The 26754-nt window shown below is 34.9% G+C and overlaps 1 protein-coding gene across 1 annotated transcript in view; it reads left to right on the forward strand.

The window, feature by feature from the left end:
- The window catches only part of PACRG (parkin coregulated), a 239793-nt gene that overhangs the window by 142579 nt on the left and 70460 nt on the right, over positions 1-26754 (forward strand). The gene's annotated exons all lie outside the window — the stretch shown is intronic.

Genomic DNA, 26754 nt, shown 5'->3' on the forward strand with positions numbered 1-26754 from the left:
AGTTCAGACCAGCTTTTTTATTCCATTCCATGCTCTTCACAAGAGATACACTGCTACCAGCAAGCTTAGGAAAGAATAAAAGTAGCAAGCAGACTAATTAATTTGAGGGTCAAGAGAACTACTTGCAGAAAAATTTCAAGTTACATGATGTCTAACAAAACACTGAAGTTTGAAGTTATTACTGAACACTTAGAAGGTTTTATAAAAGAGAAATTTGGAACTGATTTGTGTCTACAGTGGAGTATGTTTTCTTTGTAGCGCAAACCTCTATTGCCAGTTTTGGTCTCTAATAACTGGTAGCTGTGTGTACCGTGACTACTGTATACTATGAGTGCATTTATATCACAATCACCAGCTGAAATCAGTGTGATGTATCTCACTTTTTCCAAATTACTCTTTAAAATATTTTTCTGTAGTAAATCTGTCTGTACTTATCTGTTCAATACCTACCAAGTTAGTGACTTTAAAGTTTCTATTATTGACATGCAGCTATTTAGATCAAAAGAAGTTAATTCCTTACATGAAATTAGTGACATTTTAATAGCTATCTACAGGACTGCTTCCTCTTATACTTCTGTTTGCATTACTGTGGAATGCGTTATCTTATTCTTTGGTGAGTGTAAGGTTCACTTCAGATTGAAAAATGCTTGTCCAAAGATTGACTTGGTGACAAATAAGATTTCAATTTTAGATCCCTTTATATGCATATATATCTGTGACTCTGTTTTGCTTAGTGAGAAACTTGAAGTAACATATGGAATTCCATAAATGTCACATGGTTCAGATGACAACTGTGGCTTTTTAGAAGTTGTGGGTTGAAAGGTTATGAAGAAAATCTGTAGGTTGAACTTAAGTAATTTCAGTAGGGCTCTTTATGAATTAGAAGATTCCCCTTAACAGATGCAAATTCAGTATCTGACACAAAACAAGACCTTAAAAAGGACTCATTGATTAATGAATATACAATACATTATTTTTTCCAAATTTCAGCCTGAAGTAGCCCATAAATTCTCTCTGACTGGGCTTTTTTGTAGTAATTTCAGATTAATAATAGGGAAAGCTCATGTGTAATGAGGTACATAGCTTTACAAGGCATTAAAAGCAATCTAAATATACCCCAAGTTTTGATTGTATTGTTAGCAAAATCAAACATATTTTTAACATATTTGCATGACATCTGTGCTATGTGAATTTGTGCTTGTGTCAAACTATACTAAATCTTGATATTTGGCATTTAGGAACTAAAAAACACAAAACCAAATGAAGAGTAATAGTTCAAAATTAACACATTTTACGAAAGTGTTACTTCTTTAGGAATAAAGGTTTTGAAAGTTCTGTATTACCAACAATGAAATGGATACTATTTTTGAAGCCTACCATATGAAACTGTTCAGTTAGTAGTTGCATATGGGTGATAGCAAGAATCTTGCTCTTTCTCCCTCTGCCTCAAAAAGCTTGTATTTCTTTCATTCTTCAGTGGTGGATGCACAAAAGAAAAATGTATGCTCTTTTCCTTCTCCTTTTTATCTCCTATATGCTTAATTGGCAACTGAGGTGGAGTTCTTTGCTCCCAGTTATAAGGAAGGTGTAGAGACTGATCCAGGCTATTTTCTCCACTGGTTGTTCATATAGGTGAAAGATGAAGTGAGAGGAATGTGCTCTCTTCTTCCTTATTTAGTGTTTGTGAAAGGAGGAACAGTGCTACATCTTCCAGGACTTGTGTGAATTTGAACTGTTAAGTCTGACACTAGGGAAGTTTGTCCAGAATTAAGGTAGCTGGAAGGAGCCATGTTTTTTTGTAGTGAGCCTCACTACATCAGTATCCTTCTGATGACAGGAACTCTTTCCCACTGTCCCGTCTGTGAATACTACTCTCACACTAAACAAACCTGAGTAGTCAAGAGAACAATAAAAAAAAATATGAATAAGATATTAAGGTCAAATTACCTGTGACCAGTTCAGAACAAGCCAAAGTAATTCTTCATGCACTGTGATGTGAAGCTCTGGAACACCTAGCAACAAATTCTTTGGATACCAAAAGTTTACATGGGTTCAGTGGAGGCTCAGAAATGTCATAAAAAAGAATCTGTTTCTTGTTTAGTAAACCACATGATCACCTCTGGCTTATGACATTCCTAAACCACAACATGGTGGAAGCTGAGAAAGCTGAGAAAAACCTTAAATGCTTGTCCTGTATGCACATTTCCTAGTCATCTCCTTTTGAGAGACACACTTTTGGATGAGACGGGCATTTGCTATCATTTAAAGTATCTGTCTTTATGTTCTTCCTACAGTGTTTCCTTGCAGAAAACACTGAATTCCCACTGAGTTTAAAAATGATCTGGAATATGGGTTCCTCAGAAATTTTCTTCATTCTACAAACCTTCGATTTGCCTGAAACATGATACACCTCACAATATTAGTCAGGTTTATAAATAAAACAGTAAAAAACTTGCATAGGTAAGGTCTTAAGGTTAGGATATCAGAAACAGGTATTTAATGAAAGAAATATAGAATGTAATCTTTGCTTCAGCTTGTCATGTGTTTATCTCAAGTTGTTCTCCAGCCAACAAAGTTGATAAATCATTGTTCAGAGTTACAATGTTATCTGTGCTCAGAATATAACAATAGTTTGAGAAATTCTCAATTCTGTCCCACTTCAGTCTAAGCAATTTTTTCCAACTTCCTATCTGTTCCTCAACACTGAGGCTACAGTTTCACTGTCAGCAACAGTGTTGTGTAAAACACTATATTGCCATGCCTTCAAGGGGTATTCTGTGATAAAAAGGAGCTACCCTTGATGACTCTCCCTGTAGGCAGCCATTTAGTGCAGCTGACTGTGATTCCCACTGCAGATTTTTACTGGATTAAACAGGGAGGTTCTGAAGTACGTAAAATCCTCTTTTCTGGGATCTCGTGTCTTTGGTGCTTAAAGATGGTATCTCCTTGCTCCTATTCAGCCTGCTGACAAACTGCTTCTCAGCCAGCCTCAGGTGTTCCTTTGTGCAGTTATTAATGCATTCTTTATAAATGTACACAGAATATTGATTGTTCACATAAATACAGTTTCTCATATGTTCCTTTGCTTTTCCATTTTTCTTTTGACATTTCTACTTATACTTCTGCTTCCATCTGTTACCTCCAAATCACCCTGTCATTATTTTGTAAAAATAGCACTTTTTGTAAATTAGCAGGTTCTGATGCTGATGTCTTTTTCTATCTTATGTTGTGTCCCAAACACGCTTGTCTCTAAAAATTAGTATCTTCATGATGATTATATTGTCTTGATAACTGTATAATACCAGCAAAAAATGTTAAAGCACTACTGGCCTTTGGAACAGAAGATAATCTAGGTAATTAATTTTAAAATTTTCATGCCCATATTATAAATCTTCATTAAAAGATTTTTGGTTAATACTTCACAAACTGTCTATTGACTTCTTCAGCATAATGCCTTTTAGTGATGTACATTTTTCTTATGGTTTCATATATCAAAGAAATAATTTTGATTTTGTTTTCCAAATTCTCTATAATTTTACGGCAGTCTGTGAGAACATACAGTATAAATGGAATTGCTGTTAATCGGCAAAGTAAGGTATGCTGAATATATCTTATTATTAGAGTTTGTGGGCCACAAAATAGGCATTATTCATGTAAGTGATTGCCAGGCATATGTTCTGTAATTTGGGTTTTGGAATTACAGACATGGAGAGGAAGTTCTATTGGTTGGATATGGGGAAATTCTGACATTTTCTATCCATTCATATTTCTTATGTACAGATTACTATTGGTAATTTTCATAAAATAAAAAAAAAGCTGCATTGATGAAAAATAAATTAAGAGCTTTAATTATTGAAAATATCTAAAACACACACCCATCTGTTTTGTAAGCTAAAAGTAAAAATAAATCAATACAACCTAAGTTACAAATGCCAGGGGAAAATTCCAGGCCTCCTAAGATTGTCTGAAAGCCAGAGGAAAGAGCTCAATGAACTTGTAAAGAGTCTTGGTAGTGAGCAAGGGGTTTTTTAGGTACACTAAGCATATTTGGTGTATCTGAATTCATGCCCTCACTGGAGTTTAAAAGCCTAACTTACAGTAGACATGTCTTTCCACTTGGGTTCCCAAGACTCAGAGCATTAAGAAGTAAAAAAGCAAAGTTGTGTTGTTGCTGATGCAACCACTAGTGTCTTCTTATTAGTGGAGACAATGAGAGCATCCTCACCAATTGGCTATGGTGTGCTCTGGAAAAAGGGTTGAAGCTTTCTGTTAAAATGGTTAGCCAGAGTTGTAAGGCTATCAGGAGAGCAGGGAAAGGGAACACAAATCCATCATGGTGATTGGGAAATATTTAACAGGAGGAGCTATTCGTCTTATCTCTGCAGACTGAGCGAAGACTAGCAATCTCTAAGCAAGCTCCCCAACATATAGACTACTATGCAAATGTGCTATGATATAAGAAACAAAAAGTCATGATAATGCTTTTTAAGTCTATTACGAACCCTGTAATCCCACTGTAAATGGCACATTTAAATGTGTAAGCTAAATGTACTTATGAAAAGCATTTCAATCTTGTGAAGAGGGGAAGAAAAATATGTATAGACTCAAATGTAAATAGTCTTTGCATCACAAAAGCTTTTCTTTTTGTGTGTCTTATTTTTATAAGGTGTCATAAATCTTTGACTTCTCTGAGGTAAATAAGATTTAAGAACAAATAGAATAAGTTTGTTATTTTATGAAAGCAATCAGTAGATAAAATTTAAAGGGAAAAAAAAAAATGAGGAGTCTTCAGAACCTGGAATATGGTATTAGGATATAGGTATAACAGAATACTATCTGAAACAGAAACACATTTATTGGAAAGATTTAATGGTTATGAACTGCAAATTTCTCTTGTTTAATTTACCTTACTGTTAAATGAAAATTTCATTGATTTAGTTTAACAACTATTTTATGCTGTCAAATCCAAGCAGTCTTAACAGCTGTACTACATCAATTCTAGTACACAAAAATATTTTCATGTCATCCATTTATATTATTCAGCAGTGATCAAGAGCAGCTTTGCAAATAAAATAATGTAGAATAGGCGAAAACAAAGTATTATTAGGATTTACATGCCTCACAGAGAGAAGTATGGAGTGACACTGCACTGTGGAAGGGACATCTCCAGCATGGCAATTTCGTCTGTGACTTGTTTCAGTCACTGTAAGGCAAGGAGTGGTAACAAGACAGACTGAAGCCTAAATTTCTTTTGTCTGCAATAAAAATGCTTTGACACTATCAGTAACTAGAAATTAACATAAACTTCTGACAGCCTCTACCTATCTAGTCAGTCCCTTAAAATAAATTTTTAAATATATGACTGAAAATACCTGATGTAGATGAAGCATAGCCTTCAACAAAGTGTGAAGCCACAAAGAAGAATTATACTTCGTGCTTTACAGCACCTGAGCTTCACTTGTGGAAAAACATTCTCATGTCCAAAAGTTAATTCACATACTATACTTTGGAGAACTCTGTTTTACAAAATATAATAGTACTGCTTAGACTCTAAAGGAAGAAGCAAAATTCAAGTGTTTAATCACAGAAGTAAGAGGCTGTGCCCACAGACAGGTACATGTATTCCCTGTATTGGAATTGGCGTATTTTCAGAACTGCTTGTGTATTCCAGGGGCAGTGATGCTCCTCAGAGTGGTTCATGGTTATTAGTAAGAGGCAGCAATTATCCCTTAATGTGATCAAATACACTCTAAAGAAAATCTGTAGCCAAGAATGTTTCAACTATTTCCTCCTTCCACTGGGAAATTCAAAAGTGCTTTCACACAGAATGTCAGGCCTGTTCTAAAATACTTTACAGTTTGCAACTCTGTTCAGAAATCATGTTTCAAATTAAAAAAAAAAAAAAAAAAACAAAAACCTGAATGGCTTCATCATCAACTTTTACAGTGTGATGTACTTGAGGTTCTCTTCGTTTCTCCTCTGAACTTGGAGATTCCAGATTATTCTCAGACAACTTTTCTCACGGTTCCCCTGATACTAAACTAGATGGTTTATCTTCTTTTTTTTTTTTTAACAGAAAGTGGATAATTCTACAAAGTTAATTGATTCATGGCTGAGATTTCGATAAAAAAACACCTAATGCCATAAAGTTATTGATAAATAATGCACACTAGTGTACTGTTTGTATCAGAGCAGTAACTTAAACTGTGTTCTAAATCCAGTTTTCAAATTGTTCTTATACTTCATTGTGACACTTATTCTTTGACTTGCTATGCATATTTTGCAAGCTGCTTCATTATTTCCAAACTTTCTTTGAATTCCATGTTCTGAAACCAGTTATGATTTCTGAAAGTTAAAAACAAATATGCTGAGATGGCTTTAAAGACACAAATTCTAAAGAAAACTACCACGACATCTGACCAAACAAATAAGCTTTGATAAATTTTCTAGGTTTTGATCTACACCTTCAGCTCAAGAGGATTCAGAATGTTCTCATTTGTCAACATGTAATGAAAAATACTGTGTTTTCCTGAAAATGGAGTCTCTTGTGCCAGTAAATCACCTTTTTAAGTAGATAACGATAAATTGGTTGCACTCGAAAACGTTGTTATGATGTGGGTGAGAAACAAAATATATTTCTATCCTTCTGAAATGTAATTAATGATATTATTTCAGCACACTTCCTAGGAATTGTAGTTCTAATAGTATTTATTCAGTAAATATACTTGAATGATTTTAGGAACATTAAAACATTTTTCTTGTATGAGATCAGATGAAAGTCTTTTTAAAAAGTATTTTTCAAAAATGTCTGTTCGTTTTGTCAAAAATCTCATCTTGACAGCAAAACTCTCCCTGTGTAATGTTTCATGCAATAATTGAATATAGACTAGGATGAAAGTGATCCTCAACAGTTAACAGCTTTTTTCTTGCATATTTTATTATTGCACACTGGCCAATCCCAACCTGTTTCAATGACCATTCTTGCATATGGAGCTACAAAAACTCACTGGGACTGTGAAGTATGGAAATTAGAAATTACCAGGACCCACTTGTATCAGACCATTTGTCCCTTTAGGGTCTTTTATTACTAAGCGTGTGATTTTAAGCTGATGATATAGTAAACTTTTAACATAGAATCAAAATCCTGTCAGGTACTTTGTAACACATTTAGAGAATTATCACACATAATAATTGCTGGGTAATTTCTAATTACTATGTAATTTCTTAGCTAAAGATACAGCATCAGTCTGTGTAAAATAAAAATGACTCAGCAGTGATTAAGTTATTAACACTTAGCTCTTACTTTTAATGTGTTAATAGCCTTATTAATTCAGCATCTTCAATTCTTGATGAAAGAAGAATTAAAAACTTCCCATGTCAGAGGCCATACAGTGCATCCAACATTTTATTTTTCCTTTTTTTCATTTTTTGAGCATGTTAACCCAAGGAAAAGAGGATTGCCTATTGGATGACAGACAGACGTGAGAGTTAGGACTTCTGAATTCACGGGAAATCTGTGGACAAGTAAAATAGTGGAAATGTCAAATTCTTCCTCTGCTTCACGGTAGACATCTGTAAAATGAAGCTGGTGAAAGGTCTAGAGAACAAGTCCTATGAGGTGTGGCTGTGGGAACTGCGATTCTTCAGCTTGGAGAAAGGCTCAGGGGAGACATTATCACTCTCTACAAGTACCTGAAAGTGGGTTTTAGTGAGGTGAATGTCGGTCTCTTCTTCAAAATAGCAAGCAATAGAAAAAGAGAAAATGGCCTCAAGTTGCACCAGGGGAGGTTTAGACTGGATATTAGGAAAAATGTCTTCACTGAAAGGATTGTCAAGCACTTGAACAGGCTGCCTAGGGAAGTGGTTGAGTCACTATCCCCGAAGGTATTCAACAGATGTGCAAATGTGGCAGTTGGAGACATAGTTTAGTGGTGGACTTGGCAGTGCTGGGTTAACAGTTGGATTAAATAATTTTAAAGGTCTTTTCCAACCTAAATGATTCTATGATTCTATCAGGAGAGTAAAAGTAGGCATCTCAGCTCTTTGCAATGTTAAGGCTTTCTTTGAATCTGCCCCTTACAACTAATTTAGATTATTAAAAATTTGACTACTACCTTTTATTTCAGAGTTATTACTTTTTGGTGGGTAATTTATTTCTACATTTTTCATATAGTGGGACTGAGAAGTTATTACTTCAGTTGAATTGGCACTGCTTGCTTCATTTAGAACTGCTTTCAGACAACACATGAAATAATTCTGTGAAAATCATAGAATCATAGAACACTTAGGGTTGGAAAGGACCTTAAGATCATCTAGTTCCAACCCCCCTGCCATGGGCAGGAACACCTCACACTAAACCATATCACCCAGGGCTTCCTTATACCTGACCTTGAACACTGCCAGGGATGGCACATTCACAACCTCCCTGGGCAACCCATTCCAGTACCTCACCACCCTAACAGTAAACAATTTCTTCCTTATATCCAGTCTAAACCTCTGCTGTTTAAGTTTCAACCCGTTACCCCTTGTCCTATCACTACAGTCCCTAATGAATAGTCCCTCCCCAGCATCCCTGTAGGCCCCCTTCAGATACTGGAAGGCTGCTAAGAGGTCTCCACGCAGCCTTCTCTTCTCCAGGCTCAACAGCCCCAACTTTCTCAGCCTGTCTTCATATGGGAGGTGCTCCAGTCCCCTGATCATCCTCGTGGCCCTCCTCTGGACTTGTTCCAGCAGTTCCATGTTCTTTTTATGTTGAGAACACCAGAACTGCACACAATACTCCAAGTGAGGTCTCACAAGAGCAGAGTAGAGGGGCAGGATCACCTCCTTTGACCTGCTGGTCACGCTCCTTTTGATACAGCCCAGGATACGGTTGGCTTTCTGGGCTGTAAGCGCACACTGAAGCTGGCTCATGTTCATTTTCTCATTGATCAACACCTCCAAGTCCTTCTCCACAGGGCTGCTCTGAATCTCTTCTCTGCCCAACCTGTAGCTGTGCCTGGGATTGCTCCCACCCAGGTGTAGGACCTTGCACTTGGCATGGTTAAACTTTATGAGGTTGGCATCAGCCCACCTCACAAGTGTGTCAAGGTCCCTATGGATGGCATTCCTTTCCTCCAGCGTATCAACCAAACCACACAGCTTGGTGTCATCGGCAAACTTGCTGAGGGTGCACTCAATCCCATTGTCCATGTCAGTGACAAAGATATTGAGCAAGATTGGTCCCAACACCGATCCCTGAGGGACACCACTCATTACTGGTCTCCAGCCAGACATTGAACCGTTGACCACAACTCTTTGTGTGTGGCCGTTCAGCCAGTTCTTTATCCACCAAGTGGTCCACCTGTCAAATATATCTCTCTCCAATTTAGAGACAAGGATGTCATGTGGGACAGTGTTGAACTCTTTGCACAAGTCCAGGTAGGTGATGTCAACTGCTCTACCCCTATCCATCAGTTCCATATCCCCATCATAGAAGGCCACCAAATTGGTCAGGCAGGATTTCCCCTTAGTTAAGCCGTGCTGGCTGTCACCAAGCACCTTGTTGTTTTTCATGTGACCTAGAATGCCTTCCAGGAGAATCTGCTCCAAAATTTTACCAGGCAGAGAGGTGAGACTGACTGGTCTAGCTCAAACAAAATATTTGTTTTCTGCACAGTTCTTCTCTTTTTACATATGTTTGCAAACAAATGTGCCTAAGTTTGATGGGACATATGGTTTCAACTTCTCATATTAATGTAATATACTTTTTATTTTAAATATGAATCTGAAATATGTGTTCATTTAAAAATTCTAAATGGATTATGTTTGTTTATTGTAGATATCTTTAATTTGTCTGCTGAATTGGAATTTCCCTTCTGAGAAGACTCGTTTTGTGAAAGTCAGTGTGAAGTCACTAAAATTGCAGAAATTGGCTCCACACCTGGCTTTCCAGTTTCATGTGAAATAAAAAACCACAAACAAGCAAATAAAAAACCAACGCCACCACCTCCCCCCCCAAAAAAAACCAAAAAGGACCGAAAAAATAGACTAACCAGACCAACACAACAACAAAAAAAAAAAAGCAACAAAACCCACAAATAGGTAATGGGGAGAAGCAGCCTGGGTTATGGTGTGAACTCCTTGTCTGCATGGCAGTTCTCCTTGTAGCATATCTCTTTTCCCTCAAGGAAAACAAACTAAACCCCCATGTAGTGGAATTATACCAGTGGGAACATAAATATTGCACTGTGATTAAACCACCAAAATACTCAGGTGATTAAAGTGCTTCAGGTCCTTCAGTTATTATTCTGTTATATTTCATCTCATTTCAAGACACTGTTTTTCTCATAGTTTCTGAAGAACACTAGACAACAAAGTTGATTTTGTGAGGCCCATAGCTTTTGACTACTGATTCCTTTTTCTATATTTCACATCCATCATCCTTCTTTTTAAACACACCAACAAAACTATGGTTTTTTTATTATGGTTTTTTTATTATTTTATTCTAGTGCTGATGCAATTAGCACATGAGAATCTCAGCTTCTTTGAGAGCACTGTACTGAGAGTATCTTGAGAGTACAGCTGAGAGATATCCTTTTGGCTTTTCTAATCTGAAATTGGATGTACTATATTAGACATTAGACTAGATCAGAGTGTTTGGATACTAGGGTCTGCATCTCATCCAGAGACTTCTGTTTCAGCTAGAAGCTGTATTTTTCAAAATAAAACAAAGAATGAACCAACAAAAAAAAAAAAAAGGCAAACCAACCCTAAACCACCTGGATTTATATTAATATTTTTCATTTATGCACCACATCAGGTTCCCTGTTATTTTCTCTTTGAAAGCTAAATTAAACATTCAGGAAAAGGTAAGAAATGCCAAAGCTAACACTCAGCTCTAGCTCTTCTCGCTTCCTTTTATGTATTATCGTACAGTTTCTAATCATGTCTTTACTTACTGTTTATAACAAAACAGAATTATTTTGTGCAGGTTTTTCATAATCTCAGATACTGCTGTGCTGATTCTATACATTTTACTGCCACACAGTTTCTGTATTCATTTTCTCTCTGTAGTATATAGCTACATATATTTTTATTATTTAAAAAAATTTGCTGCATTTTGTTGGCCAAGTGCTTATGAAATTGTATGTATTAGAACATATTTGGGAAAGACCAGCTGGGGAGCCATTGGGAATAAGTTTAAAATTTATTCTCTCCACAAAGGATGTAGTAGGGGTATTCAAGGGTAAAGTAGCCACAGTAAGGATAATATGGTATTAAACACTTTTCCTTATTTTAAAAGATACATAGGTCTCTTTAATAACTGCATACTGCTCAACTGTCTCCTTCACTGATAAATTTAAAGTCTGGTAAAGAGGAATCTTACTAAAACTTTTTAAATTATCAACTATACATCTTTTTACAAAAAAAATGTAGACTTTCTCTTTAAAAATATAAAACTGTAAACTGCTTTTGGGGTTGGGGTAAAAAAAAAAAACCAAAACAACAAATCAAACCCAAAGCATCAATTGGCACCAGAAAATATTTGTCTGGAGTTCCTGCTGCAGTTCTTCCACTTTAATTTTGATGCCTCATGCTGTCATTCTCCACTGTAATCTGAGTTTTTACCCACATTACATTCCCCATCATAGTCCTCATCCAGGACTTGTACAGGTCACTCGTTAATCAGTGGCTGCCTCATGAAAGCTGTAAACAAAAAGAAAAGTGTGTGAAGCTGCAACTTCAATGAGCCACAGTGACTGAATTTCCAAACCAACATTTTCTTAATAATCTTAAAACACATATTAAATAAATCTAACCTTCCCATATGGGAATTATTATGCAAGAAAATAGTAAAGTCTGTTTTGAAACTGACAAGGAAAATTACCTAACCATTTCATTGTAGAGGAAGTTTCTGAAATCACTGTAGCTGAGAGATATTTCTGTAGTTTCTTTTGAGACTGGTTTTTCTCCTACGGCTGTTCTTGTGATTTGTCCCTCTCATTATCAGTTTAGACTAAGAAATTTCCATCTCCTCCTTGTTATTTTCTCTGAAGTTGTCCATCTGTGTGTGTTGTGATTTGATAAGCAAAGCAGGTATACTTCTAAGTCCTGTTAGGTTGAGTGAGTGAACATCAGAAATTAAAAGAACCAAGACAGGCAAACATACCTGAATCAACTTGGGTGACTTTATTTTGGATTGGTGAGAACTATACGCTAACAAAAAGCTGCATTGAAAAATATGCAATGTTAAATGCTGACCTGTACTTTAAACTGTACATTATATATAGTATTCCTTACTAGCAACGGAAAGAGATAAAAAGTATTCAGAAAGGCTGGATTTGTGAAACTGAGTTTCATCTTTGGAGGAAACTGTCTCCACTGACTGCAGGGAGAGCCCAGAGAGGTTAGCATTGCTGAGAACAAAGATAGTCTTGGTGAACAAACTGTTTGTGTGTTAAGATTTCAGAGAGAAGGAGGCTAGTTGTGAATCAGGGCCAAACAGTGGAGTGAGTGGTTGTAACAGGTAAATTCTAATATATGTCCATGATTACAATCTAAGAAAAATAAGTACAAGGCAAAAGGACATTTTGAGTTGTGGGCTCTGTAATAAAAACATTGCATGGTATGTTAATTGAGCAGCAGCACAAATAGTTCCAGTAGGCATTATGAAAGGCAGTTTCCCTGAGGCACAGGACACATGGCTTATTGGCCCCCAGTAGCTGTTCTTGAAAGATCTTAAATTGGTTGTATTCTTTTTTTGCAAAATGAACTCCCCACACCTTATTTAACCACCTATTGTAGCAAAAACACTTTGATGGAACCAAATATGAATGTGAATGATTTTGATGCTTTGAAATACTTCTTGTAATATTCTTTGAATTGGTGTAAACAAGTACTTGCTATAGGGAGCCTACTTGTCACAGACCCTTACGAGAGATACGTATCCAGCAAAGTTAAATGATCAGAAGTGACTAACACACTTTTTTCCAAAGACTTTTTTATTTGGAAAATTATAAAATTAAACAATCCTTTACATTTGCATTATAATATCCTTAATTACAAGACAGATAGAAAATACAGGTTGCTATTTGCTTCATATTCTAACCTCTGATACAACCTAATAGTTTCAGAATTTACTGTCCACTTTTTGAGGACTCTCACATGTAATTCCAGCCATATCCCAGATCTTTGGAACTTATATGGATCATATAACACATATGAATAATACTGAGCATAGGCTGCAATCTTCAATCATTATGCAGATACTGAGCCCTTGAGAGCTTACTCAGAATTGAGGGCCGTGAAACTGCCTGAGTGTCAACCTCTCAAGATAAAATTTGACATCACTGAATCCATTCAGAAATTTTCCATTTTTCAGAATCTTATACCTTTCAAGTTAAACACTGTATTTGTCAGCAAGGGTCTGTCTCTACTACATTCTTTGTATTACTTCTTAGAGGAAGCAGGGATTTTTGTGAACTGTAATTCTCAAAGCTATCAAAACAAATAAAGTAGAAATACAGTTCCAGTTGCTTTACAATACATGCTCAAATCTGTGTTTTGATAAAAGTAACTCTGAGGAGTAATATATGACACATGGGTGAAAAATTACTTTTTTAATATGTTGTGTGATGAAATGGAATATAATTCTTTTGCTCAGATTTTATTCAAGGAAAATCATGCCACTTTACACATTATTTTTGTTATTTCTTAACCCCTTCCTAACAATGCATGAACTCACTAGAGAGTTTTAAACTGGAAGTGAACCAATAAAATTCTAACTTTTGTGGATTTTTATTTCTTAGGACTTTCTGAGATAGAACTATCAAGAATATACCGCTTGACAATTTTCAAAATTAGTATAAGTGATCACTTACCATATTAGTTTCATATTTATGGTTGAATTTTATTTCTGTTTTGCTTTTATTCATTATAGCTGTATCTGTTCTTGTATCTTGTGTCAGATATTATTACTATTTTTAATCTCATTTTTTCATTACTAAGTATATACTTTAGCTCCACCAGGTTATATCAGAATTTAATATATTGAAGAAATACTGAACATGGGTTGTGTGGACAGTCATTATTAATTGGAACACTTTAAAATGGCATGTCTCTTTAGGAATATTTTCAAGTACCACTTTTAAAACTAGCAAGAATATGGAGAACAAAAAATGCAAACATCTGTGTTGCTGACATCATGATGGCTGTGTAATGGAACATGTGTACATGCTCATGTAGTATGTACTGACATGCAAGCTAGCGGAACAGAACTACCCTAAACTAAAACATCCATTATGTACCACAGTAATTCTGTTACTCTATGGACCTGAATCTAGCAAATCTATACTGCAATACAGACAGCAAAACCTATCAATACTGCATATACATGTATGTGTGAATACTTCTTATGTGAAGTATTCAAACCAGAAATTTGACTAGAGCAGGATTGCTCTGAAACATATACTGAACATCACATCTATCCCATCTTCTCTTAAGTGATTTTGCTTTTTGCAAGGATGATTTTATGTTTCTGTATATTTATTTTTTTCCAACTCATTATTGATTACAAAATAATCCCAATAAAATAGACTTATTTTAATTCCTTGCCTCTGAGGAAAAAAAAAAGAGAGTAAATACTTTAAAGTCTGATGTATTAATATTAGTGAATTAGAACAAAGACAGTTTTATTTTTCCCTCATTTAATACAGAACTAATGCAGTTCTACAAAGAAAGATGCAGGGTGCTATCACTGCCATTACCTCATGTGCTTATGAAAGCAATAATAGGGACACTGCTCTTCCCAAAGATGGATACATTAATTACCTGTATTTAGGAAGATTTTTTTAGGCAGCAAGACAAGGCTTATTGATATACATGATCTGATAAAGGAAAATTAACTTTTATAATTATTCAGAGAGTCTGGAACCATAACTCTTGGGACTCTTATTTTCAAATTTGAAGTGCTGATAGTTAAGAGAAACTTGCTAGACCACTTTTTCCCATTCTATTTAGACACATTAATGTTTTCTGCATTGCCTTCATAAAGCCATGTTCTTCAATCTCTTTTGCTCACAGAAAAGAAAATCCAATTTCTGACCTTCAAAATTGTAGAAGTCTTCTGACTTTATTATACAGAAATTAGCATATATTATTCATGCACTTTATAATATTATGCAATGTTCCCTGCTTGGGTTTTGCTTAGCTTCTACACTAAAAACAAGTAGTGACCAATTTTTTTTTCCACAGTGTTGAGACAGGCTGCAGGGGAGACAATAAGGCTATATACTTTACTGCTAAGTAATAGAAATAGGACATATTGAGCTCAAGTGCTGGATCACTGATCATCCATGTCACTTTCCTTTTAGCACTGTGCCTGGCATGGATTTGGCCTGTGCCAAGTGGCACAACTGAGGCACATTTTTGAGTCTCGCTACACTTTTTTTGTTTATAAAGTACACAAAGGATCATTCTTCCAGCAGATAGTGTGGACAAAACTTCGCTGACCTTGGTACCCTCTTCCCACAAAGTGTTTTAATACCATTGCAGCATGTTTGGCATCACCCTCAACCCCATCCTTGTTCCACTCCTAGTACATTTGCTCTGCTGCAAGAGGGCCATCAGAGGTACATAGTACATTATTCAAGGGCAGGATTCTGCACATGTTTACTCCCATATGATTAATATTTAGTATGTTTTGTCCAGTGCAATTCTTCACCAACATAAAGAGAAAAACATCCCTTTTTTTGTCTAATTCTGTGTAGTTACAATGGCATGTGATATGTTGTTTATGTAAAGGCGCCATTTAGAGGGCACGAGTCCCAGGTCTCATACCGTCATTCACGCTGAGGCAATACTTTTTACAGTTATTGAACCCAAAGAAACAAATTGCCTGGGGGAGCCAGGGGATTTCATAAATTGAAGGCCTGTTCAAAGTCTTAACAAGAGCAGAAGCGTTTAAATGGAGAACCCCACATTATCAGATGCAGAGTCACCATGCCATAAATTAATTTATCTGAACATTAATTACATTATTTATGCATATACTAATTATATATTATGCTTATAATTATATTATGCTATATATATATTAATTATTTATGTTTCCTTTTACATAACATTATTTTCACATTGGAAGTGGTTGTGAGCATACAATATTGTTCTGTGTAACATCTGTCCCTGACCAGGCCAGAAGCAGATTGCACCTTTTCTACTGTACTTTGCTGGGCAGAAGACCCATTTAGCTGCTGCTATATCATCATTTTGTCTTTAAAATACGATTGTTTATCTTCCACCATAGGATGGGTGTATTTTGAATATGAACAGAAGCAGAATTTTGTGAATTTTTGTGAAATGGCAGGCAAGTCCTTCAATGGTTTCAGCTCTATGATGTCAGGAGTTTTTATATAATTTACCACTGGATTACTCCACTGTTCTTTCAAGACAGTTCCTTTGGGAGTAATACCTTCTACAAATTTGTGAGTTCTCACTGTAGGCTGGGGAAGCCTCAAGTATAGGCAGAAACTGAGAATACTTAAAATTTGTCAGACAATTCAGACTGAGTTGCAACATTTAGCAATTGGGTGTGTACATATATGATGAAATGATATTCTGAAAATCAAGAGTTTCTTGTACAGCATATATGAAGTATACAAGTTCCAAATATTGAAGACTATAAATAATAGTAAAATCTACAGTGATCCATGTTGATCCATAGAACGATAATGTTAAATTTAACTTGGTCTTTGGAGAGGTGTTAATTTTATTTCAAGACCTTACTCAGTATGAAATTTAATTTTAAAAATTACATAAATGTCAAAATTATTGGAAGGAAAATGTTTTTGAAGGCTCTTATGTTTTTTAGACAAAATGATTTTCAGTTGCAGTACAGGAAATAAATATATTTAATATTAGAGACTTCAATTCAATAGCAACAGTTTCATTTCATGTCCATCTCTTTTCAGGTTTTTTTTTTATTTTTTTCTAATAAATTACTCTGCTCTCAAGAAAAGAACAGAGATTGATTATAATGAAGAATGACATTTTTTGTTTGGTTAGATCTAATGTAAATCTAACCTACCTCTAGAAGTTCAGCTAGAAACGCATTTTTTATGCCAAAATGGTAATCACACAGTTATGTGACCTGAAGGTGTATAAATTTTGTTTATCTATCTTAGATGCTTTCTACATTCCAGTTTGTTTTCATCAGTATTTATGCTCTTACACTCCTGAAGAGTGGAAGAGTCCAGCTATATCCTAGAGAAGTAGTTATGTGCGGATATTTTCTCTTTCCTTCTAAGAGGAAGACATTATAAAAACCAAATTTCTTACTTTATATGTAAGAACACATAAAAACATTTTATATATATTCATTAAAACAAACAAAAAATTATTACTCTTTATGCTGTTTCTATAAGCATTGTAGTTCAGTAAATGTGGATTTTCACTTACTGAAAAATTTTGGTTGAAGGGCGTTGTTGGTTCAGTTTAAATACCAGCTTTGTTTCAGAGTAGAATAATACATTCAGTTTGGGGGATTTTTTTTCTTTTTAATTCATGACAGTTGTCTGAGTTGTTTAAAATCTAGTGCTGCTTGTCATCCAGGAAAGAATGTGACAATTTGCTACTGTTGTGTAATAGTTTCTTATCTATACATCCTTTATAATTGTTGATTTTGCTTTATATTTTTGTCATTTTATTTGCAAATGCCTATGTACCAAATCAAAGTAAGTATAGTAAATTGTTATTTATGAGGATGATAAAGGGGGTGGAGCACCTCACATACAAAGGCTGAGAAAACTGGGGATCTTCAGTTTGGAAAAGAGAAGGCTTCATGGAGAAACAGCCCTCCAGTGTCTGAAAGGGGCCTACAGGGATGGTGGGGAGGGACTTTTCATCAGGGACTGTAGCAATAGGACAAGGAATAATGTGTTTAAACTTAAACAGGGGAAGTTCCAGTTAGATATAAGGAAGAACTGTACAGTGAGGATAGTACGGCACTGGAACATGCTGCCCAGAGAAGTTGTGGCTGCCTGATCCCTGGAAGCACCCACCAATGCCAAGCTGGACAGAGCCTTGGGCAACATGATCTAGTGTGATGTGCCCTTGCCCATGGCAGGGGTGCTGGAAATAAATACTCTGAAGGTCCTTTCCAACTCTAACCATTCTATGTTAAGCAAAATGTATGTTTAAGAACCTTTGTAATTTGTGTGCCTTTATGTATTTACAGAAAAATCTAAACACATGTAGGCAAATCCTAAAAGATTATTTACTTTTTTGTATTAGCTATTGTTAATTTTCCTTTTTCTGATACTTTCAGTCGTACTGTGTGAAATTTTAAATCTGCTGCAGCAGCACTCTAAGATGAATTATAATGGTACCTTAGCCTTAAGTAAAGAATTTATTTTTTTGCACAGTTTTTTAACATTTGTTCAATATTTTGATTTTTTCCTCAAATGGCAAACTGTTTCTACCACATACTGCATATCTGAACTTTATTCAGTAGGTGGTGAACATCACGGATTAAAATTAAACTGGTGATACGATTTAACATTATTTACATGATCATTAGAGCCCTGATACACTAATTACCAGGGAAGCTCCTCAGTATGCTATTTTGCTATGCAAATTATATTTTATTATAGAGTCTAATAAATAAAAAGTGATTGGAGAGGAATGATGGTGTCAGATTTTACAGAAACCAGAATTACATTTTTCTCTTGTTTTTCAGCGCATTCTTTACAAGTTTTTGTGCTCTCTGCCTTACATTTCTGTCACTTATGTACATAGTGTTCAAGCACTGTACAAGTTGTGATTAGGTGACAATAGGAAATGATGTAAAATTGATTTTGAGAAGATTAGGAAGTAGAAAAGGTGGTACAACATGTTACTTCTGGGCTATGGACAGCTTTCCAAATGTTCTGCGGACTGGTGAGGTCAAAAACACTGGGACAAAACCAAACCTGTAATTCCCTTTGATTGTATGGCCATCTCTTGCAGTAAGCAATCTCAAAAATTAGAATAAATTTCTATATGATAATGTAGATATTGCATGGGAATCTCTTTATCTTAAGGATCATTGACAGCAGTGTAGCATTTCATAAACCGCATCCTGAAGTCATCAAGGTGACTGTTTCTGAAAAGTGCTGTTTTTTTTACAATATTCTGCATATTGGAACAGAAGGATGGTATCTTTCAAACACAACATCCTCCATAAGACACACAGACTGAAATATAGCTGACTGTTACACAGTATTTATATCTCAGTATTTCTTGTGTCTGTAATGTTTTCTTAGTTTGATAAATTGTATCTTTATAAACTCATATCTACCAGTAGTTTCATATTTTGGGAGAGAATTCTAGGATTACCCACTGCAGATAATATTAAAAGTTTATAAATAAAGATAAATTGCCATAAAATCCAGTTGCTCAGTCTTACAGTATCTTTCAGGCATCCAAAGCCATTATTAATGACCTTGGTATCTTCATTAAAAACAGACAAAACAACTTTAACGTGTGTGTCAGTACAGATGGTGATAGCCCCAGAACTGTTGCTTCAAGCCAGAGATCACAAGCTATTTTAAAAAAGAGCATATCCCTCGATATACTTCCTACTGCTCATGGTCCATTAACAGTACAAAGTTCCAGCGGGAGAGTAGGCTAGTCAAGAACTCTGCTTGGCTGCTTTAGGGCAGAGCCTGTGTTATGTAGTTTACTGCACTAATTATATACTCTTGATGAGCTCATTAGAGGACAATAAAGGAAAATTAAAACAGTTTGCAATATGTGTGGTCAAATTAGCCACACAGAGAAATTATGATTTGTACTTAAATGCTGTTTAGAAAGTGTCCATTAAAAAAAAATGTAGACACTTATGTATGTACACTGTAATGATGCCTAAACTAATTTTCTTTAATGTGTTTATTTTTCAAATTGGGAATTGGACCCTGTTTCTATCTGATTAGAATGCAAAGGAAAGATTTAAATGAGACAGTCAACAGGATATCTACAGCCATGTAGTTCATGGAAATATAGTGCACAGAAGCTGTTAATTGTGAAGATTGGAGTTGGTGGTCAATTTGCAACTTGTTTTATTTTAACACCAAAAAGCTGAAGTTGAAATATTATCTCCATTTAAGAAAGACACTATTCTTTAAATGATAGACTCCATGTAAGGTTATCAATTTAAGAGTATCCATTTAAGTCCCCATTTAAGACTATCATATATGTATTTAAGTGAAAATAAACTGGACTTCACTGCAGTTAAGAATCTACTTTAACTAATTGATGGTAATTTGAATTAAGAACACTTGAACTTCTTTTTTAATAAACATTATATATATGTACACAAAATTTCATATGCAAAATATCAGCATGGATAGAAGCTGACAATGGTACTTAAGTATGTAGACTTTATTGACCTTGAAACTGCAAAGGCTTTTCTTCTCTGTAGGTGTACAAAAGTTACTGCAATTTATAAATGGGAAGGTACAGTAGATGTAGACTTGGTTTATGACTACAGCTAAATCAGATCAAGATAGTGCTCGATAGAAGACAAATAAGGGACCTTCCACCAGTTGGTGTAGTTGCATGCGTCTTTGTTCCTTGGCCCAGGTCTATAAAATAACTCAGTTTTAAAGTCTTTAACCTGGTTGGTTCTAATAGAACATAGTTAGGAAGCAATAACATGTGCAATCATAGTGATAGACTTGGTGGCAGTATTTATTTTCAGTAGGGGTGGGTATATAACAGGTATAATGGACAGCTGAGGGCTGGCAGCCTTTCCACCAGGTTCATCTTAACCAAAATGGAGTGTGTCGTTAATGCATATATTGCTCAGGATTACATAGTCAGTGGCAAACCAGATTCCTGCTACTTTGACCAACCGCATTAATTTCATACAGCAGTTTTCAGCAAAAATGCTTTTAAAATTTCAGCCCAAGTCTAAATTTCTAAATGGTAACCTGAAATTTCTTTTCTATTTTGTTCATTGTAGCTTTTTCTCTACAATTTTGTCTCTCTTCTGTTTGGTCTGTTATAATGAAATTCCTTTACAATAAGATAGAAATATCCCACTGAGTCAATACCATGTTTTAAATTTGTTATCTTTATTGTTATAGGCCTATTTCATTAAGGAAATAATAGTATTTTTTTCCCTCCTATTCTTTCTGAAGCAATCCAGTAATATGAAAATTTTGAACGAACTTGTACCAAGAATTCTCACGTATTTATAGGTTTGATCGTCTTCCAACCACTCACTGTATTTGTAGCAAATTGACACTAGAGTAATGCTTATAAAGAAACCACTTTTCAGTTTCCCAGTAAGCTATCTCTTTTCACTTCTTCTTAGGAATGAAATTTTGCCAACTTTCATGTTAGAAAAGCTAATTTCCCCACTACCACCACTTTTTTATATAACTCAATCTGAGAATTACTAAAGCAACATAGTGTAAAATTATTTTTAGAAGGGCTAATTTATTGGTAAGTTGTAAACTTTTTATAACAGATAGGTATGATATAGTAAGCCTCTCTTCAACAAAGCTTAATGTAATTTAGTTTTAATTACAGCTGTTATTATCATAAATTTATCAGAGATTAGTTTCAAAACAATAGACTTCCCAGGATATTCCCTATTATACCTTATCAGAGTGCATTGTGACAATTTATGGAATAGTAATCATAAAGTACATCCTTAAAAAAAGAAAGTCCAAATAACTGAATTTTCATTTGTAAGCTGGGAACAATAACTAGGCAAAACTTAAACTGTGAAATCACCATATTTTTATCACAGTAGGTTTTTTTTCTTAAACATTTAAGGTTACGGATTATCAAAAATAGTCTCAGTTTTTTCTTTGGGATAACTGAACAGTGTTGTCTTCTTCTTCACTAATTACCCAAAGTTCTTTAACCTTAACCGGGCCCTACTGGATTCAACAAGCCAGAAAATTCACTGCCAAGAAAACCTGTGAGCCTTCCTGTGCATGAAGTGTATTTTTTAAAATACATTTTGCTGTTTCCAGGAGACAAATTTATTGCCCGTTTTCCATTCCTGAACTTGGTCCCTGCTGTGGGTGGCACTGCAGTCCAGACAATTCATGGTGGTTGATTGTACTTGCAACATTAGTGGATTTTCTGGACTTTCTTTAGAGGTACATGTTGCAGTCAGTAGGAAGAGTGAAGGAGTAGGGCTACTTCAGAGATGAAATAACAGTGAAAATGTCTACTTATACTCTTTAGTACTTGATTTTACTAGGTTTCTTCTGTCAATGTTCTTGTAGCTTTGCTGCCCATCTCTCACAGCTTTAATGTTTTCTTAAACTTAGACCATAATATCCTTCCAAACTCAGCAACGAGTACAGATTGACCCAGTTCTCAATAAGGAAGGATTCCCATTGACATTTACTTTAATGAGAAACAGATCAGCCCATAAATGAACAATTTGTATTGCCATTTAATTAACTAAAGTGGCCAAGTTAGTCATCGCAACAGAATCACAGGACTATGTGTACAATTGGTGGTTCAATTCTTCCTAACTGAAGGCCTACATGTACTATTAGAGGATATAATTCATCTTATCAGAGCGTAATCTGAACTATTCCTCAAATCAATAATAATTTGAAAATAAAGAAGCATCCTTTCTGCCAGACTGCAGGGAACCACAGGTTCAATAATGAAATGATTGACTCTGTACTTCTTCCAAGAAAAAGTAGTTAAACTGCATGCAGTTTGCTCTGTACTTGGGCAAAATATTAAAGACTGGAGCTGTATTTATTCCAAATGAAAATTGAAGATTCGATGAACTTAAATAAGAAATAAATCTTGATTTGATACTGTAGCCAAAGCTTTCGGTCTGTGCTGGAGCATAAAGTATATGAAGCTGTGTCTATCTGGTTGCTACATGTTACTGTCCAGTTTTGTTTTATAAGAGCTACACTGTATATCTAATTTTTTTAATTCTTTTGGGGTTCTTTGAGGTGGAGTCCACAGGTTCAAAGTGTGCTACAGTTATGAATTACATTAGTTAGGAAAAGATGGTTTTCATTCTTAGCTATTAAACTGGTTTATAATTAATAACTGAAATAATAATATTAGTAATACAAATCCAATTATTATTAATTATTTGTTTTAAAAAGTTAATTTTGGTTTCTGTTTCCACATAGTCTTGCCTCCTGAGCAGTAGTCAGAGGTTTGAATGCAAACATCTCAGCAAATACTTGAATCATCAGCCTTTCCTCATCTGGAATTAAACACAATACAAAATTCTTTTGAGGCGTATGTAGATTTCATGCTGATTCCCAAAATACCTTAAGTGGTTTGTAATGGACAAATATAAGGTGAATAAATAACACTAACCAACCCATGAGTTTCACTTGATGTAGATTCTAAATTCTGCTTGAAATGGTATAACAAATACATGATTATGACTAAATGCTGTAGTTTTTAATACAAACAGAAATGAATATTTTATATCTACCAAAATCAGTGACTCTCATTGACTAGGGAGAATGGAATTGAGCCTGGAGCATAAAAGATGGTATGAAATGTTGTTAATCTTATGAAGCAAAGTAGTTCATGTACTGGCAACATTTTAAGAAGTGCTTTTGTCACTTGTAAACTATTTTCAAGCGCTAGTTTGCTAACTAGTTTTAGTAGAAAAAATAAGAAAGACTTCATAAATAAGGAACATAATTATAAAATTAGCAGGGAGTTGATCCTACTTAACCTGAAAGTCTACTTGCTAAAACACCCAACAAAACCTGGCAGGTGTGGATTTGAATTTGTCCCTGCACATAGAAAGTAAATCTGAACTGTAGGATACTGTGTATCTTCTTACTATGTTTTTTCAGCTTTTTTTCCTTAGGTGTTATTCCACTAAGCATAGAATACTTAAATATTTCTTAGAGCAAGGACTTCAGTTTCAATATTTTGTATTTTTTGTTTAGAGTTGGATATCCTACATGTTATCTGTGTAAGCAAGCATTTAAATAGCCAATGCAAACCAGAAAATTTAACAGGAGTGACTGAGAAAACACTAACTAATGCATAAAACACAGGCTAACACATAATATAATGATCAGAACAGTTTCAGTGGGAAGCAGGAAATGCAGATATAAGTCCTGTCAATTTGATGAGAAAGCCTGAGTGTTTCAGAGTTCTGGATGATTCTCTACCCTATTCCTAGGTACCAGAGAAGCTGTGATCATCTCTTTCCAGTTTGTGAAGTGAAATATCTAGGCCACAGGTCCATTTGTTTCCTATAGTTTAAAATGTTTAAGATGGAAATAATAATTTTCCCAATTTTTATTGCAATGACATCTTTTCAAGAAAATCCAAGTGTACTTGTTTGGAGAGATAAAAGGCAAAAGGGAAGGCAATCTTTAGATTTTTGACCAGAAGAAGAATCAAAAGACCCATTTTTCATGCAGCTTTAAGGTAATTTTAATTCTTACATAGCCTAAATTTTGTTCTGCTTTGTAACAGTGTCTAACCATACTCATGTGTATATTATATTATACAGGGCTGTGAACATGAAAAAAAAAATAAAAATCTGCTTTCTATTTGGAGTTAAGAATGTACAGGTTAAAAATTATGTTATTCATACTGGTCATGCCATTCAGATTCTGTGTATCAGGGAGGCTTGAGGCCAAATTTACCCTCAACTACTTATGGTCTATTTCAGGAGGCAGATAAATGTCCTTGAATATGGTCCTAGTAGCTTCTCTGAGATTCTGTATGAATTTCATCATTATGTACTGAACTCCCATTTCTCCCATACATATCTGGTTTACCTCCACACCTGAGGAGGCTGAAGAGAAAATAAACCACAGCCTCTTTTCTTCAGGAGTTGCTTTCTATATCTAACAAGTTCCATTTTCAGTTACTGAAACATAGGCTTAAACCATCTGATTTTGACTGCCCAGAAGTCTAGCAACTTTGGCCAGGAAGTCAAGGTATTTTTGTGAAATTCTGTAATCCCAGTTGAACCTCATGACATCTAAAAGTTCTATTTTGCTCAAAAACCAAACAAATAAATAAAAATTAGAACAGAATTTTTTTTTCATGTTGTAAGGCTGTTTGTCACTTGAAACAGCTGAACTAGGGAGTAATGGATTAAAAAATTCTCATGATTCTAGCAAAGTCAGATTTGTCAGGAAGCTGTACCTTTATTCTTTTAGAATCTGTGGTAAAGGATATATGGTAACAAGAGGTAAAAAGCCATTCAAGGCTGTCTCATTGTGTTCTAGCAAGTCTCCATCCTATGTCTTTTGATGTCTTGAGCTATTTTGTCAGGTATATTCTAAAGTAATTTTATTAGAACAGAAACTACTGATAGTATACTTGATTGGTTTCTCATGGAGAAGTACTATGCTGCAGGTAACCAAAATAATCTAAATCTTTTCTTGCATATGAACCCTTATTTTTCTTTCTCATGTGTGGTATACATTTTAAAAATTACAGCCTTAATTGTCTTCCTTTGTTTATTCAATGGAAGCAGTACTTTTCTTACCTAAAGTCTCAGTAGTAAACTCATATTTCTTTTACAGCAGTTTGACCACGTCATGTAAACTGCCATTAGTTTTTTGATGGTTATCTAACATTAGATGGTGTTAGTTGTCATACTGGTACATGTTGATATTATGATAGCATGCATTCCAAACACAGTGATTTAAAGTTAATCATCAAATTCAGACAAATTGTATTAGATCTCCTTACCCTCCGCAGCTAGTGAAGATCTGCTTTCTACAGTATATTAGAGGTATAATCGAGAGTAGTAATAAAATATTAATAGCTTTGTTTTTCACTTCTGAAATATAACATCCATTTATAAATAGGCTATGCAATGATATTAGGTATTAAATTTTCCCATGTGTTTTGTTTCTTAAAGTAAATAATTAATTTAGAGGTATATAGGGCTTGTAAGGAAGAAAAATTACTCCAGAGGTCTAGCTTAAAATGTGAAGACTTCCATGACTATAAAGTAATTATAATTGCAGTGAATAAAAATGCTACTGATATGTGTTTATTGGACTGAAATAAATTTGAGAAATTCTGTAGCTATTACTTGAGGTCAGACAAGCGGATTTATCATTTTTTATACTGCACTCAATATATTACCTAATATAAAGTTCAAAATCTTTGAAAAAGTAATATAAGAAGGTAAACATTTTTAAAGTGACCCTACTTTATATTATTTGATTGAAAATATTTAAGCAGAAAAGCTATTATAGAACCTGAGTCATACACTATGCAGAAAATGCATGCTTGAGCAACTCAAGGGGTTGAAAATGCTTAAGGGATTTCTGCATTTATTAGAAAACTTTAGTTGTATTGTCATATATATCATTGATAACAGCACTGCTACTGTACCATCTATATTCACTACAATGCAGCTGAGCACTTTGTTATTTGTGTAAACATGAACAATGAAAAGATTGTTTATTCCCAGAATGCGAGATAAAAGTATTCTAATTACAGTTTGCATTGTTTTGCCTGTGGGCTCCCCAAGAGCCATTCCCTGATGAGAAGCTCCTGCCTCACATTCAGTGATGCACAAGCTCAGGCTCTTTGTTCTGCAATAGGCAAAAAAAAGTATCTGTGTAGTGCTATTTCTTGACTAATGCATGTAAAAGGTTATTGTACTTGATTCCTCTGCATCTGCACAAAGCTGTCACAGAATCTGTCCTTTTTTCTTTCCACTTCTGCATGTAACTATTGTTGGGTTTTTTTTATTGTCAAAAGACATAGTCAAAATAGGGAAGAATCACTCTT

This window comes from Melopsittacus undulatus, chromosome 3, assembly GCF_012275295.1.
Source record: "Melopsittacus undulatus isolate bMelUnd1 chromosome 3, bMelUnd1.mat.Z, whole genome shotgun sequence".
Taxonomy (NCBI): Eukaryota; Metazoa; Chordata; class Aves; order Psittaciformes; family Psittaculidae; genus Melopsittacus; species Melopsittacus undulatus.